Source organism: Tursiops truncatus, chromosome 17, assembly GCF_011762595.2.
Source record: "Tursiops truncatus isolate mTurTru1 chromosome 17, mTurTru1.mat.Y, whole genome shotgun sequence".
Taxonomy (NCBI): domain Eukaryota; kingdom Metazoa; phylum Chordata; class Mammalia; order Artiodactyla; family Delphinidae; genus Tursiops; species Tursiops truncatus.
The window spans coordinates 50,946,061-50,960,513 of record NC_047050.1 but is presented as its reverse complement, the minus strand read 5'-3'; the positions used below and the strand labels follow the sequence as shown (position 1 = coordinate 50,960,513).

General features: G+C 37.5%; 1 protein-coding gene across 1 annotated transcript in view; it reads right to left on the bottom strand.

Moving 5' to 3' along the window:
* Nucleotides 1–14,453, bottom strand: part of TRHR (thyrotropin releasing hormone receptor) — a 562,879-nt gene that overhangs the window by 154,418 nt on the left and 394,008 nt on the right. Inside the window, exon 6 of the mRNA XM_033842840.2 lies at nt 769–830. The gene's annotated coding sequence lies outside the window, so the exon portion shown is untranslated. The remainder of the gene's footprint in view (nt 1–768; nt 831–14,453) is intronic.

Sequence of the window (14,453 nt, the reverse complement as noted above, 5' to 3'; positions counted from 1 at the left end):
GCAAATAAGAGGAATCCTCAATTATAGCTCTGTCTGTGTGACAGGCACAAATTGATATTTTCATATATATTATTTGATCCTCATAATAACAAAAATGTCAAGTGGGTACCATTCTTACTTCCATTTTACAGATGAGTAACTGAGGCACAGATATATTAAGTAACTTGTCTAAGATCACAGAGCTAGTAAGTGGCCAACTGAGAACCGAAACATAGGCAGTCCAGCTCCAGAATCTGGAAGCATAAAGAATGCAGGAAGTTCAGAGTGGCTGGACCTTGGAGAAGGAGGCAAAGGGGAACCTGAAGCTGGAAAGGCAGGAAGGGACTAGAGCCTGTTGGGCCTTATGACCATTTAAAAGAATTTGGTTTTTATTCTAATAGTGATTGGATGCTGTTGACAGATACTAAGCAGAGATGTAGCAAGGTGAATTTTGCTTTTTATAAAAGTCTGTTTGGCTGCAGTATGGACAGAGACCTTGATTGGCCCCCTCTGAGATTAGTAGGAGGAAAATATCTTTTCTAAATTGCCTCCGTGTTTGCTATACTCTGTAAAAACAGCATGGTTGTTTAACAGTCAACACTATAGCATAAGAGAACAAAGCAATCTGTTCTTATACATTCCTGACAAGGGAAAAGTTATATGGTGTTATTTGTTGTTGGGCTGTGCCCCGTAGGCCTACGAGGCCTGTACTTGCCCAGTTTCAAGACCGAAGAAAGAGCCCAGAGTGAGCGACAGAGACATCAATGGTTTAATGGTTGGAAAACTTACACGTCTGAAGCAAGGTCCTGGCGAAGGTCCTGGCGATGCAGGACATGGTGGCAGTCTTCGATCTGGGGAAAAGCGAGACTACCAGTTATAGGGGAATTGACATCAGGTGGGCTCATTAGTTACCAGGGAAACCAGCAGAGGGGCACACCCCTCCCGGCCCCTTTGATGAGAACAATCACCAGGTGGGGCCTGGGCAAGTACTAGGCAGGTCAGTCATGTGTGAAGGGCTTAGGTGAAGCAGGCACTGGTTGGGCAAGGGATTACAGAGAGCGAGAGAACAGCCATGTTGAGTGGCCTGACCATACATTTGTGCAAAAGATATTGCATATTAGATGTAGAAGGAATAGAAAAGAATATGTCAAGGCATGCCCATGGCCTTGGAACACAATACTGACACATATAATGCAATAACACATGGTAGGGTCACACGACACAACACACATAAGAAAAAATTTATTTGTGATTGTGGATAGTTTCCTGATAATTCATTTTTGTGTATGTAAGGCAAATAATCTGAGACACAATTTGCAAGGAAAGATGGATGTGCTGATATCCAAGGACACTTAATGAACTTGACAGTTCTGAGCCTCATTTCCTCAATCCCTGAAGTTGATTGCATGTTGCAGGTGACGTTATCCCCATATACAAACCTTTCAAAAAAATTTAGTGGGATCTCTGTAACAGCTCTCGAACTATCACCTAGTTGAAGGTTTGGTCAGGCACAGTTATCCTAGCAGAAACATGAACTTCTTAAAAGCAGGTACCATGTCATATAACTCTTCTTTTCACGATCCTATCTAATTTAATACTTTGCTCTTGTACGTGAAAAAAATCAGTGTTGAATGAATGAATGATGAATTAACAAATGAATAAAGAATGTTGCCAGATGATTGAAGCTGCACTTCTATTTTCTTTAGGTATGCTGCCTGACTTCTATGGGTATTCAGCAAACATAGCCTGAGCCCTGTTAGTTCACAGTGAATATAAACTCCTGCTATACTTACAATCCATTTCACAGAGGCCTAGAGGAGGTAAAAATACAAAACCCACTTTCTACAGAAGGAGGTCTGAATGCTTTAGTACAAAAAGGATGTGCAGGAATCAAGTTTGCTGGGTATTGCAAATCAGTAGGTAATTCCTAACAGGCATTTCCGAAAATTTGATTTCATTTGTGAGACATTTTATTAAGGTTAAATTTAATGGGCAGGAACCCACTGTGTATAGCTGGAAGACCAATGAGAACCAAGAGGATTACAGACCTGGCATCTTATAAGTAGCTCTAACCTAATCAAATATCTTTAAAAAGATATATTTAGCAGCCTTAGGTTTCTTTTTGAAAATATTGGTGTAGAAAAATTTCTATTTTATAATTATTGTAATAGAATAAAGCATCTGTTTATTCGTCAGTGTGTTAAAAAACAACCTGGTGTTTGGGTCATTAAAATAACCTTTTTATGCATTGTAGCTGAGTTTGTTTCTTATTTTTTTCTTTTTCTTCCTCACAATTTGAAGTTTTTCATTTTTTTATCATAGTTGTACTGATTCTTCAACTTAAATTTTCTTGTGGCATCTAGCATGAAGTCTCATAAACAAGGTCATACACCACTAATAAAAAATGAGAAATATTATTTGCTTATTACCCAGAAGGCCTTGGTCTGTGATTCTACGTGCAATTTGTTTAATAAGTTTAATAAGTAACCCAATAGTAGAAAAGTTCAGGAGGGGGTCCAGTGAACAGAGGAAGAACTAGTTGCCTCCATGACCTCACTCCATGTGGACACATTTCTGGCCCTCCCTGTGCAGATTATGCAGTGATCTGGAACAACCCAAACCCTCAGAATAGGAATTCTCCACTTCCTGGGTCCTCTGGGAACATGGAGCTACGCCTGCCACCAACCACCTGCTCCCATGTTAAGTACAATAAAATGGAAAAGAAGTGTGATGTTAAGGGAAGAGAGAGCTGCAGTTACAGTTTTTACAAATGTCAAATGTTTTTGTTTGGTGCTTTGCAGTGTGTGATGGTTAATTTTATGTGTCAAAGTGACAGACCTAAGGGAAACCCAGATAGCTGGTAAAACATTATTTCTGGGTTTGTTTGTGAGGGTGATTCCAGAAGAGATTAGCATTTGAATTGGTAAACTGAGTAAAGAAGATACTGCTGTTTCTAAAGTTATAATTAATTACTGTGTGCCAGAACCTATACAGTGTGCTACATACATGGTCTTTAAATTACACGTTAATCCTAAAAAATAGGCATCACAATTCCTTTTTATTAGATGAAATTGAGGCTCAGTGAAATTAACTTAGTCACCAACACAATGTTTTCGTTTGATTCTAAAGTTTATGATTTTCTCGCTACAAAGGGAGATCTATGGAATTCTGGGATGTTTCTCTTCCCCCACTAAAACTATCTGCTCATCTAGGATGGGGAATTAGCATAAGGCTTTTTGCTTATGATTGTATTCCCAGTGCCTACAACACTGTCTAGGTGATTAATTTTTATTTTTCTCACCATTTGAATGATGATGGGGACAAGATGATGAACATTCCTCAGTAGAAAAGAAAAGTATCTCTAGATAGATTGAAAATAATAATAAAATCTCTGTGCTGGATAATTTGAGATTGCCTCTCTAGATCTGCTCTCCACTTGACCCTTTGGAGGTTGGCCTGGGAGGACTGCGTCAAGGAGGCTCCCTTGCCATCTGGTTTTGGGTTGGTTTCAGCCAGTGGGAGGCACTGGCAGAAGATCAACAGGCTAGTGGAAAGAGAAATCAGAGTCATTACTCCACTGCTCCCTCCTTTGAGGGCATCTTCATTTGGTTGCGTCTTTCCAACTTGGGTCACAACTCCTATAAGGGACTCCACTACACATGTCCTGAATTTCAGTAACTGCTTTTCCCCCTGTCTCTTCAGCCCTGGGGGTGGCAATAGCTCCCCAATGTTGTCATACCTTGTTTGTTTGGTTTTTTTTTAACCCCACTCGCATATTTATAAATAGTTATTTTATTAAACTCTCTTCAGTTTCCTATTGGAGCATGGCATCTGTTCTATTCCAGGAACCTGAATTATTTATTAATGTTCATTCATCCACTTAAATATTTATTGAACTCCAGTTATATATGTGTTACATGTGTTGTTGGGAGAGGAGTGGCTCTCAGGAAGCTGATTTATCCTTTCTAGTTATAGATAATATTTTTTCCCCTTCTCCAACATGTCACCATCCAGGTAAACAAATATGGGTGGTTAAAAAGTTTTTTCTTTTACTTTTTTTGGTTTGTTTTGTTTTCTGCTTGGCTAGGGATAGCTTTTTTTACATGCTATGTAACACTGGATGGAAGATAAGCCCCTTCCCCTAAAAGCCATTTTTTTTTCATACTCTTGGAAAACTGGTATCTATTTTACAGTACATAATTCGGACTAGTCACATTTCAAGTGTTCAGAATCCATTTTGACTAGTGACTGCTGAATGGATCATGTAGCTCTGCAGCCTTCATGGAGTGCTCTCTGTCATCTGTTTTGTTCAAGACTCTGCCCTTATTGTCTTTATCTGTTTATGTACTCCCTGCCTCAGAGATCTAATTTATTCCAGAGTAATTAGCTATATTGATGATTGCAAATATTATATCTCTATCTAGAATGTTTATGGGCACCATAAAGTCAATGTAACTCAAAGTAGTCTTCCACTGTACCCAAGAAAGTGGCTTCTGCCATCTACAGATTTAACCTAATCCTTATCAAATTACCCATGACATTTTTCACAGAACTAGAACAAATAATACTAAAATGTATATTGAACCACAAAAGACCCAGAATTGCCAAGGCAATTCTGAGGAAAAAGAACAAAGCTAGAGGTATAACCCTCCCAGACTTCAGACAATTACTACAAAGCTACAGTATTCAAAACAGCATGGTATTGGCACAAAAATAGACATACGGATCAATGGAACAGAATAGAGAGCCCAGAAATAAGTCCATACACCTATGCTCAATTAATTTTGTACAAAGGAAGCAAGGATATATAATGGAGAAAAGACAGTTTCTTTAATAAGTGGTGCTGAGAAAACTGGACAGCTACATGTAAAAGAATGAAATTAAAACATTCTCTAACACTATGTACAAAAATAAACTCAAAATGGATTAAAGACCTAAATGTAAGACCAGATGTTATAAGACTCCTAGAGGAAAACACAGGCAGAACACTCTCTGACACAAACTGCAGCAACATTTTTTGGATCTGTCTCCTAGAGTAATGGAAATAAAAGCAAAAATAGACAAATGGGACCTAATTAAACTTAAAAGTTTTGCACAGCAAAGGAAACCATAAACAAAATGAAAAGACAACCTATGGAATGGGAGAAGATATTTGTAAATGATGTGACTGACAAGGGATTAATTTCCAAGATATACAAACAGCTTATATAGCTCAGTATTAAAAAACAAACAACCCAATCAAAAAATGGGCAGAAGACCTAAATACACATTTCTTCAAAGAAGAGATATAGGTGGCCAACAGGCACATGAAAAGATGCTCAACACTACTAATTATTAGAGAAATGCAAATCAAAACTATAATGAGGTATCATCTCCCTCTGGTCAGAATGGCCATCATCAAAATGTCTACAAATAACAAATGCTGGAGAGGGTGTGGAGAAAAAGGAACCCTACATTGTTGGTGGGGATGTAAATTGGTGCAGCCACTAAGAAGAACAGAAAGTATGTTCCTTAAAAAACTAAAAATAGAGTTACCATATGATCCAGCAATCCCACTCCTGGGCATATAACTGAAAATGATGAGAACTCTAATTCGAAAAGGTACATGTACTCCAGTGTTCATAGGAGCACTATTTACAATAGTCAAGACATGGAAGCAACCTAAATATCCATCAACAGATGAATGGATAAAGAAGGTGTGGAATATATCTACTGTGGAATATTACTCAACCATAAAAAAGAATGAAGTAATGCCATTTGCAGCAACATGGATGGACTTGGAGATTATCATACTAAGTGAAGTAAGTCAGACAAAGACAAATATCATATGATATCACTTATATGTGGAATCAAATAAGTTCACTTGTAACAGTTTTTTAGATTATTACAAAACAGAAATAGATTCACAGACGTAGAAAACAAACTTATGGCTACCAAAAGGGAAAGGGGGAGGCATTAAAAAAATGAAATAAAGCAAGTGGCTTCCTCTTCACTTTATCATTTCGAGTACTGACATAGTATCAACCATTCAGTCACCAAGGCTTAAAAGTTTAGATTCTCCCTTTCTATCTCTTACCTCTTCATAGTCAACCAATGGTTTCTCTATCCTACGGCTATGCTCCTAGAATAAAATCCTCCTTGTACAGTTGACCCTTGAACAACCTGTGTTTGAACTGCACAAGTCCAGTTATAAGGGGGTATTTTTCAATAGTAAATATTACAGTACTACAAGACCCCATCAGTGGTTGGTTTAATCTGAGGATGCAGAGGAACTGCAGATAAGAGGGCCAACTGTAAACTATACTCGGATTAACCTTGTAGTTGTTCAAGGGTCAATGGTATTGCTATTTTGGGCCCTTTAAGGATGGTGCTATTTAATTTTTTAAGGTACAGTCCTGATCTTGTTACACATTCTTCAGAAATATTCTAAGGCTCCATATTTCCTACCAAAGGAGACTAGAGATGTTTTAGTTTGGAATTCAAGGTACTTTACAATATCATCTCTATATCCCTATTCTTACCTCGTAGTAATTTTGTGTGTGACCTGTGTTCCAGGAAAACAAAAACATGTTCCCTGAACATTCTTTGCAGTTTTTCTCCCTTTATGTCTTTTTACTATTTGATTCTCTACCTAGAATACTTTCCTCCTTTGCCACATGGCTCAATCCTGCCCATGCTCCTAGGCCCAGTACAAGACACTCTTGTATCAACCATCACTATACTCTTTGTCTATTCTCTTAGAAGAAAAAAGTGAATGTGTTCTCTCCCTCCTTGGAACATACAGTTGACTTTGTTTTACCTCTCTTATAGCACTAGCTGACTTTTGCCTTGTAGTATGTTTATTGTATTATTTGTTCCCTTCTCCTACTTTGTAAGTTTCTTTGGGGGTTATGTTACACATGGGAAGCCATGGAAATAGATAAGATAACCCTCATTCAGACTGAGGGTTTTGGAGAGCAAAGAGGTCCAAGTAGGCACCTTAAGATATAACATTTGAGGATTAGGTGAAGAATTCTTAGTTGTGGAAAAAATAACTGTCTTCCTTCTGCTAGCATCTTCGGATCTAGGCAAACTTGGCATTCCCCTGGTGTGCCCATTAGTGTAATTAAATCAGACTTTTAGTTTTTGTCTAAATAGATGCTAGGACAAGAATTTCTAATATACTTTTACCTTGCTATGGCAGATACATACCGCTAGACAATATGTTTTAATTAGTTTTATCATTTATGTTCATTTTCTCCCACTTCAATGAAATACATAGAGGTTTAAAAGGACATTTACCCAAGTTTTGAAGTAGGTGATCTCAGTGATATGAAGGGAACTTTTCTTTTCTCTTTATATGTTTCTGTATTTTCAGCTTCATTTTAATTTATTTTTACAATAAGCCTTTATATATTTCTAATCATAAATATCAAGTTAAAAATAAAGAACATATCATGAAACTTTTTGGTTGAGCTTCCTCTTATTTTCTTTCCAAAACTTTGCTTTTATGCCAAGTTGCATACCTCTTAAGATCAAGGTAAAAAACAAAAGATAAAAATGGACTTCAGCCAAAGGAGGCTGTCAGAAAGCACTATAGTTGCTCTGATTAAAACCAAACTGAACCAAACTTTCTTGCAAACTGAGGTTTAAAAAGTAACTAAAAAGTGATAGCATATGACACAGTAATCCCACTACTGGGCATATACCCAGAGAAAACCATAATTCAAAAAGACACATGCACCCAAATATTCATTGCAGGACTATTTACAATAGCCAAGACATGGAAGCAACCTACATGTCCATCACCAGAGGAATGGATAAAGAAGATGTAGTACATATATACAGTGGGATATTACTCAGCCATAAAAAAGGAACGAAATTAGGTCATTTGTAGAGATGTGGATGGACCTAGAGACTGTCATACAGAGTGAAGTAAGTCAGAAAGAGAACAAATATCGCATATTAACATATATATGTGGAATCTAGAAAAATGGTATAGATGATCTTATTTGCAGAAATAGAGACACAGACGTTGAGAACAAATGTATGGATATCAAGGGGGAAAGGAGGGGGGTGGGATGAATTGGGAGACTGGGATTGACATATATACACTATTGATACTATGTAGAAAATAGATAACTAATGAGAACCTACTGTGTAGCACAGGGAACTCTACTTAATGCTCTATAATGACCTAAGAGGGAAGGAAATCCAGAAAAGATGGGATATATGTATATATATAGCTGATTCACTTTGCTGTACAGTAGAAACTAAAACAACATTGTAAAGCAACTATACTCCAATAAAAATTAATTTTTAAAAAAGTAATAGCATACAATTTGTATTGAGGGCAGTTGATAGGGTTCTGGAGGAGTCCACTCATATAGTAAAGAGAACTAGAAGTTTGCAGAGTGAGTTTACAGACTATGGGGATGCTTTTAGAGGGTTCTGTGGGGTGTCAAATGGGAATTTTTCATAAAGAAGGTCTAGATTTCTACCCTTTACTCCTAATAAGCATAAGAATAACCTGTTTAATAATAACAAAGGATGCCTCCTCCTTAAAAATCACTAGAGACCAAACTTGTATGTCTCTGTTTATAAGTTTATCTCTTATTTACACTGTTTATCTTTGTTATAAAACACAATTTTGAGAACCTAAAATTAGAATATCAGTTGATTTTATATTACATTCAAAAATAATCACTATCGGGACTCCCCTCGTGGTACTGTGGTTAAATACACTGTGCCTCCACTGCAGGGGGCACAGGTTCAATCCCTGGTCGGGGAACTAAGATCCCACAAGCCGCGCCATGCAGCCAAAAAAACAGAAACAAAACAAAACAAAACGCCGAAAGAATCACTGTTGAACTTTCCTCATCTTATGCCAAGTGCTTGAGGATCATCTTCACTCTCTGTGTGGCAGGTGAGGAAGGAGGGGGATTACAAAAAGTCACGTGGATAAAACTCCTGAACAGGAGGAGGAAGCAGAAGGTATGAGAAGATCTGCACCTAAGATGCGGTCATTGAGGAAATTACTGATGTTTCCTACCTCTGATGGAAGCAAGAATTTCAACCACTCCCACACCCTATGGATAAAGTGCTAGGACACAGGTCTAATGACCTGTCACATAAGCAGCCACATTGTGTAATGAGGACTCACTGGGAGAGGCAGCTGGTCAGAGCAATCAGCACTGCAGCAGAAAGACCTTTGACTTTGAAGTTAGAAACTTGGGTTAATTCAGCTCTTCTACTTACGAGCTGGATGACACTGGGAAAATGGTTGAACTCCTGTTAAATGGTATTCTTATTCTTCAAATGAGGGAAAATACCTTTGTTTCTCAGAGAAGTAAATGGGACAGAGTACATATAGAACATGACCACGGTGGATCCATAATTAGTTTCACTTGAGCCAGATGAGGCTAATCCAAGTTTGTTCATCTCTGTTTCTCCAGTACCTGCCATTTAGAATGTACCCAGGGCTACTACATCAATGAATGAATAAAGCAAGGGAAATCCTCGAGTCTTCATGAAGAAAGAGGGACCTGAAGATGTCTTCTCACAAGGCACCTTCTGGGGGGGGGGCGGTCATAGCAGAGGGGGGAAGTTGAAGATAACAATATAATGATAAGTAAGGTAATAAGGGGAAAAAAGAGGAAAGTGTGGAAAGTGGAAGGAGATGGAAAAAGGTCAGAAAGGGGAAAGATGGAATACTCAATTTTTCTAAGCTGGGAAAATTGTGTTGGAGGATGTGTGTGTGTGTTTGTGTGTGTGCACACATGCATCTTGGTTATGTGCACAAGAGAAGTATCAGTACACTGCTACTTACTGAGGAGTCGTCTTCCTTTCTTTTTACATTTGTCCCTAAGGTGGGCATGGTTAGCTTGGAGCACATAAATAAGCCAGGGTTATCCCCTAGAATTGTACAACAAGACAAACCAAGTAGAATTAGAGTGGTCTTCTGGAGTTCTTCTTTCTAAAAAAATCATGTTTTGTTTTGTTTTTTAACTTTTGGTAATGACAGTTATTTTATTCTCTTTATTATGTCATGTTTTCAAATCAATTTTTAATGGGTCTCTTACTCAAAATATGAAGTATATTTTTAAACTGATAAAGTGAGTTTGGCTCTATTCCTGGCAAATATTTCTGGTTATAAACGGAGGTATTTGGTAGGGGCAGACTTTGAAACTACTGGTAAATTAGAAACTGATATCAAAGGAAGAATGCAATTTATTTTGGAGCCAAAAAGCTAATGAAACACTTTTGCAAATCAGTTGTTAAATAAATGCTTCCTTTAAAAATAAAAATCTAGAAAGACAACATTTGGTCTGTGCACAACATGTGTAATCTTTTCAAATGTTTTCAGGATGTCTTCGTGCAATCTAGTTTTTAAGCCTTCTTAGAAGGAAAAATGTGTTTAGCTGAAAAGATAAGTATTTTTTAAGCTACTGTGTTTAGTGTATAATTTAACTTAAATGGAAAATGTTTAAATGCATTTAATTATATCTTTTAACAAATGTACAACTGCAATATAATTATCCTTCCTACTTGTAAAGATTAAAGAAAATGAAATTCAATATTAAATACTTTAAGAAGTATGGTTATAGTGGGAGGTCATTATGTTAAATTCTCATAATAAGCAAATCTTAAAATTCTGTACATCTACCAAATACAGAATGCAATTAAATTTACAATATCTGTGTGTGTAGTTGATGGAAATTTATTTTTAGCTGGAGAAGTGAAATAGGCAAATAGAGTAGAGCCCCAGAACTCCCACTTTACTTGAATAAATCCTCCTGAAAGGTGTTATCCAAGCAAGACGAAATATCAAAAACAAAAAGAAACAAAAAACAAACAGAAGCAAATTGGAAGAAGTTAAATCAGTAGGAATAGGTAAATGGGGAAAAACAAAAAGCTCACATGTATTGAATGCCAACTGGGAGCTGATACTGTGATGGGTGCTTTGCATATGCTGTTATATTTAACCTTCAGAACAATCCATTGAAGTAAGTATCAATATATACATTTACAGACAAGATCATATAGCTGCTATGTAATGTTCCTGGGATTCAAACTTTGGAATATCTCACTCCAAAGCCTGTACTGGAACTGTTAGATAGACTTAAGAGATGCATGAGGTGATTAAAATTATATGAAGAATATTTTGAGGAGGTACAAAAATTTTCCAAGTCAATAGAGCAAGAGACATGTTCTGCTATTAAATAATTTCTTATAGCCCTATAAAAACTCTAGTTACATGTATGATTATATTTGTGTGTATTAATTAACATATCCATACATGCTATGTTCAATGTTTACAGAACACATACTGTGTTTGACACTATATTAGTAGCAAGTAAGGAATACCCCAAAGAACCCTCAGGGAACATAAGTTCTAGTAGGGGAAACAAACAACATAATAGCAGATTTTGATAATTAGTAGGTAGAACCATACGAAACTGCCATAACGGTTGAATATCAGAATTTCATGTGGCCCAAACTAAAAATCTAAATATTAAAGTATGTTTTGGGAGTGTGTCTACAGACACTCAGGATATATATTTCTATTATTTGTACATTCTTATACATGCTTCCTTTAGTATCAGGTGTGCACTGAGTATCCATAGAGAGCAGTCAGTCTGTGGAGGATTTTTATTTATCACAATAAATCCAATCAACTTCGTGGAATTATCCAACCTTAGGTTTAGCTCTCTGCTAAACTCTCAGGAGACGTTTGGCAACGTTTGGAGACATTTTTGGTTGTAACAACTAGGGGAGTAGTGCTACTGGCGTTGAGTACATCCCTGAGTAGAGACCAGGAACGCTGCTAAACATTCTAAAATGTCCAAGATAGCCACTGCCCACCCCCATGCCCCACATACGCACAAGAGTTATCCACTCAAAAATGTCAGTAGAAATTCCTGAGAAATCCTGCACTGAACACAGGAAGAACAGGGCAAAGGTAACTGGGAGAACACTGTACAGTTATATTTCCCAAATCTTAAAGAGTAGCGTTCCCAAAACACCCATTGTGGATGTCTCTGTTGAGATACTCAAAGCTTATGGTGAAAAATATGGAGAAGAGTAAAAGTTGCAATGAACCTTAAAAAAAAAAGCCTTAAGTTGACTAGACTAGAACAATAAACATGACACACCAAACAAATGTATTATCAATCACTTCTCACGAATCACAAATTAGTAATAATGGATACTGTAGAAGTAATTTCTGTTCATCCTTCTTTGCTTACTGGAAAACCTGCAGGATATCCCATCTCTGAAATTTCCAGCAGTTGATTATAAACTTATTCTTCTTTCTATAAGTAATACCTACACTGAAGTATTTTATCTTCTGTATCTGGTCTTGTTTTTATTGTTGTTGTTTGGAGGGCCTTGGATATGCAATGGATTAACCACAGTTATTGCAAATTGTTATTGATTTGTGCCAGCTCTTATTTATATTTTACTTTCAATATTTGTCTCCATCTCCCATCCTGACTTTTCTTCCCCCTAGCTAGGTCAGCTTTAATACATGTGTATCAAAGAATAATATGCAGTATTCTCGTGTGTTTTAATTTATAGAAATTGAATTGTATTATACTTCTCATTCTGCTTCTTCCTCTTTAGACTCGGAGGTATGTCTTAGACATCTAGCCTTAGTGATATATGTAGAATTCATGCATTTTTTTGACTGCTGACTGCGTTTTTGACATTTTATCTACCCATTGCCCAATTCATGGCCACATTTCTAATGTGGACCAATGCAGAGATGCAGATTCTTGCCCATATCTCTTTCTGTGTCTGTGTAAAAGATCTTTGGAGCACACCGCCAAGAATGTAATAGCTGTTTTGTTTAATGCTGCCAAATAGCTATCCAAAATAGCTGCATTACTTACACTTTCAGCAGTGCAAGAAGGTTCTTATTTTTTTGACATTTCTTTAATTGTTTGCTTTCCCACAATCTAAATAGCCACTTTACACCTTTTTTTTCTCTCCTCAAAACTCCAGCTTCCTGCCCTTAGGTAGGAAGGGAGGGAGTAAAGCTGAAAAACCCTAGCGATGAGTTGAGACCGAGCACTGGAGCTAGAGTGGCTGGGGTGGAGGGGAAAGATAGACAGTGACAGATGAAGAGGTCAGAGGGGTACTGGCTGCCACACCTGTGGGGCCCTGTGGGTCACTGTGGTAGACGCTTTGGGGCCTGTTCATAGCCCCCATGCACTGCTATGGGTCCTCAGCACCCAGGAGCCACATTTGGTGGGAGGTCACCCCCTTGCACACTGCCAAGGTACAATGTATTGATCGATATGAGTATTTTAAAAGCTGATCTCCTTGCCTCAAGAGGGACTAGCTCTGTGATCCATTTGTGCACCAGAGCCCTATTGCTGTGGATCAGGCCAAGGCAGACTTTGCCCAAGATTACATTGTTTCTCTGCTCTTTCCCTTCCTCTATCCTGCTTCACTCTCTCCCAGGTTGCACCTGGGATTACCCCTTCATTACACCACTTTTACAGGAATCCTCCTCTCAGGCTCTGCTTTTAGAGAGCCCAAACTAAGTCAGTCATTGTAGGGACTTTGGCTTTTAGTCTGTAAGTGAAATGGGAGCCATGACAGGGTTTGGGAAGTGACTTCATCCGGCTTATATTTGAATCACTCTTCTACACTCGTGTTGAGGTGAGACTATGAGAGAGAAAAGGTGGAAAAGCAGAGAATAGGAGGCTATGACAGCAATCCACATAAGAGATGATGGTGACTTGGTAGCAATAAATGTGGTGAGAGGCAACTGGTTTCTGGGGATAATCTGAAGCAATATCATACAGAATATCCTGATGGATCATATAAAATACCAACATTAACTGTAAAGTATAATAGTGCACTCAGAGGGCTGGTTCATTAAGTGGTCTGTTTCCTGAAAATCAGTCTTTGAATTCCATTCCCCATAGCAACTGTACTTAATTAGTCATCTGTTTGATTCTGATTCATTTTTTCTTCACTATAAAGTTATGGCAACTTTAAAAAGAGTTATATTGGGATCAATTTCCTTTTATTGAGAACAGCTGCAAAATATTTGTAAATTTTAAAAACCTGTACTAAATAATATAAAGACCTAATTACAGCTCACTGTGAGGAAACATTAGGCCAAACATCTTGCCAAAGAATCTATCTAAACCGCTGATGTTTTCTGTGCTTGTTTGGAAATAGATCTGCACCTCAGTGGGTATTTTACCTTCCATGTTCTTTATCCCCCAGATATTTCTCCAGAGATATTGTCTACTTTTGTCCAGATCCCTTGGCTTCTACTATAGATCTAGTTTGACATGAAGAAGCTTGAGTCTGATAACCTCCAGTTATAAACTATTGGGAGAATTGTGAGAGTTTAGATTCTATCAAAGAGAACATTAGTAACTTGAGTGTTTAATTTCCTGCATTGCATACAGAAGAAAGTTAGGCACAAATCCTGCCTGCATCTATAGACAGATAGTTTCTGTTATTCTATCAAG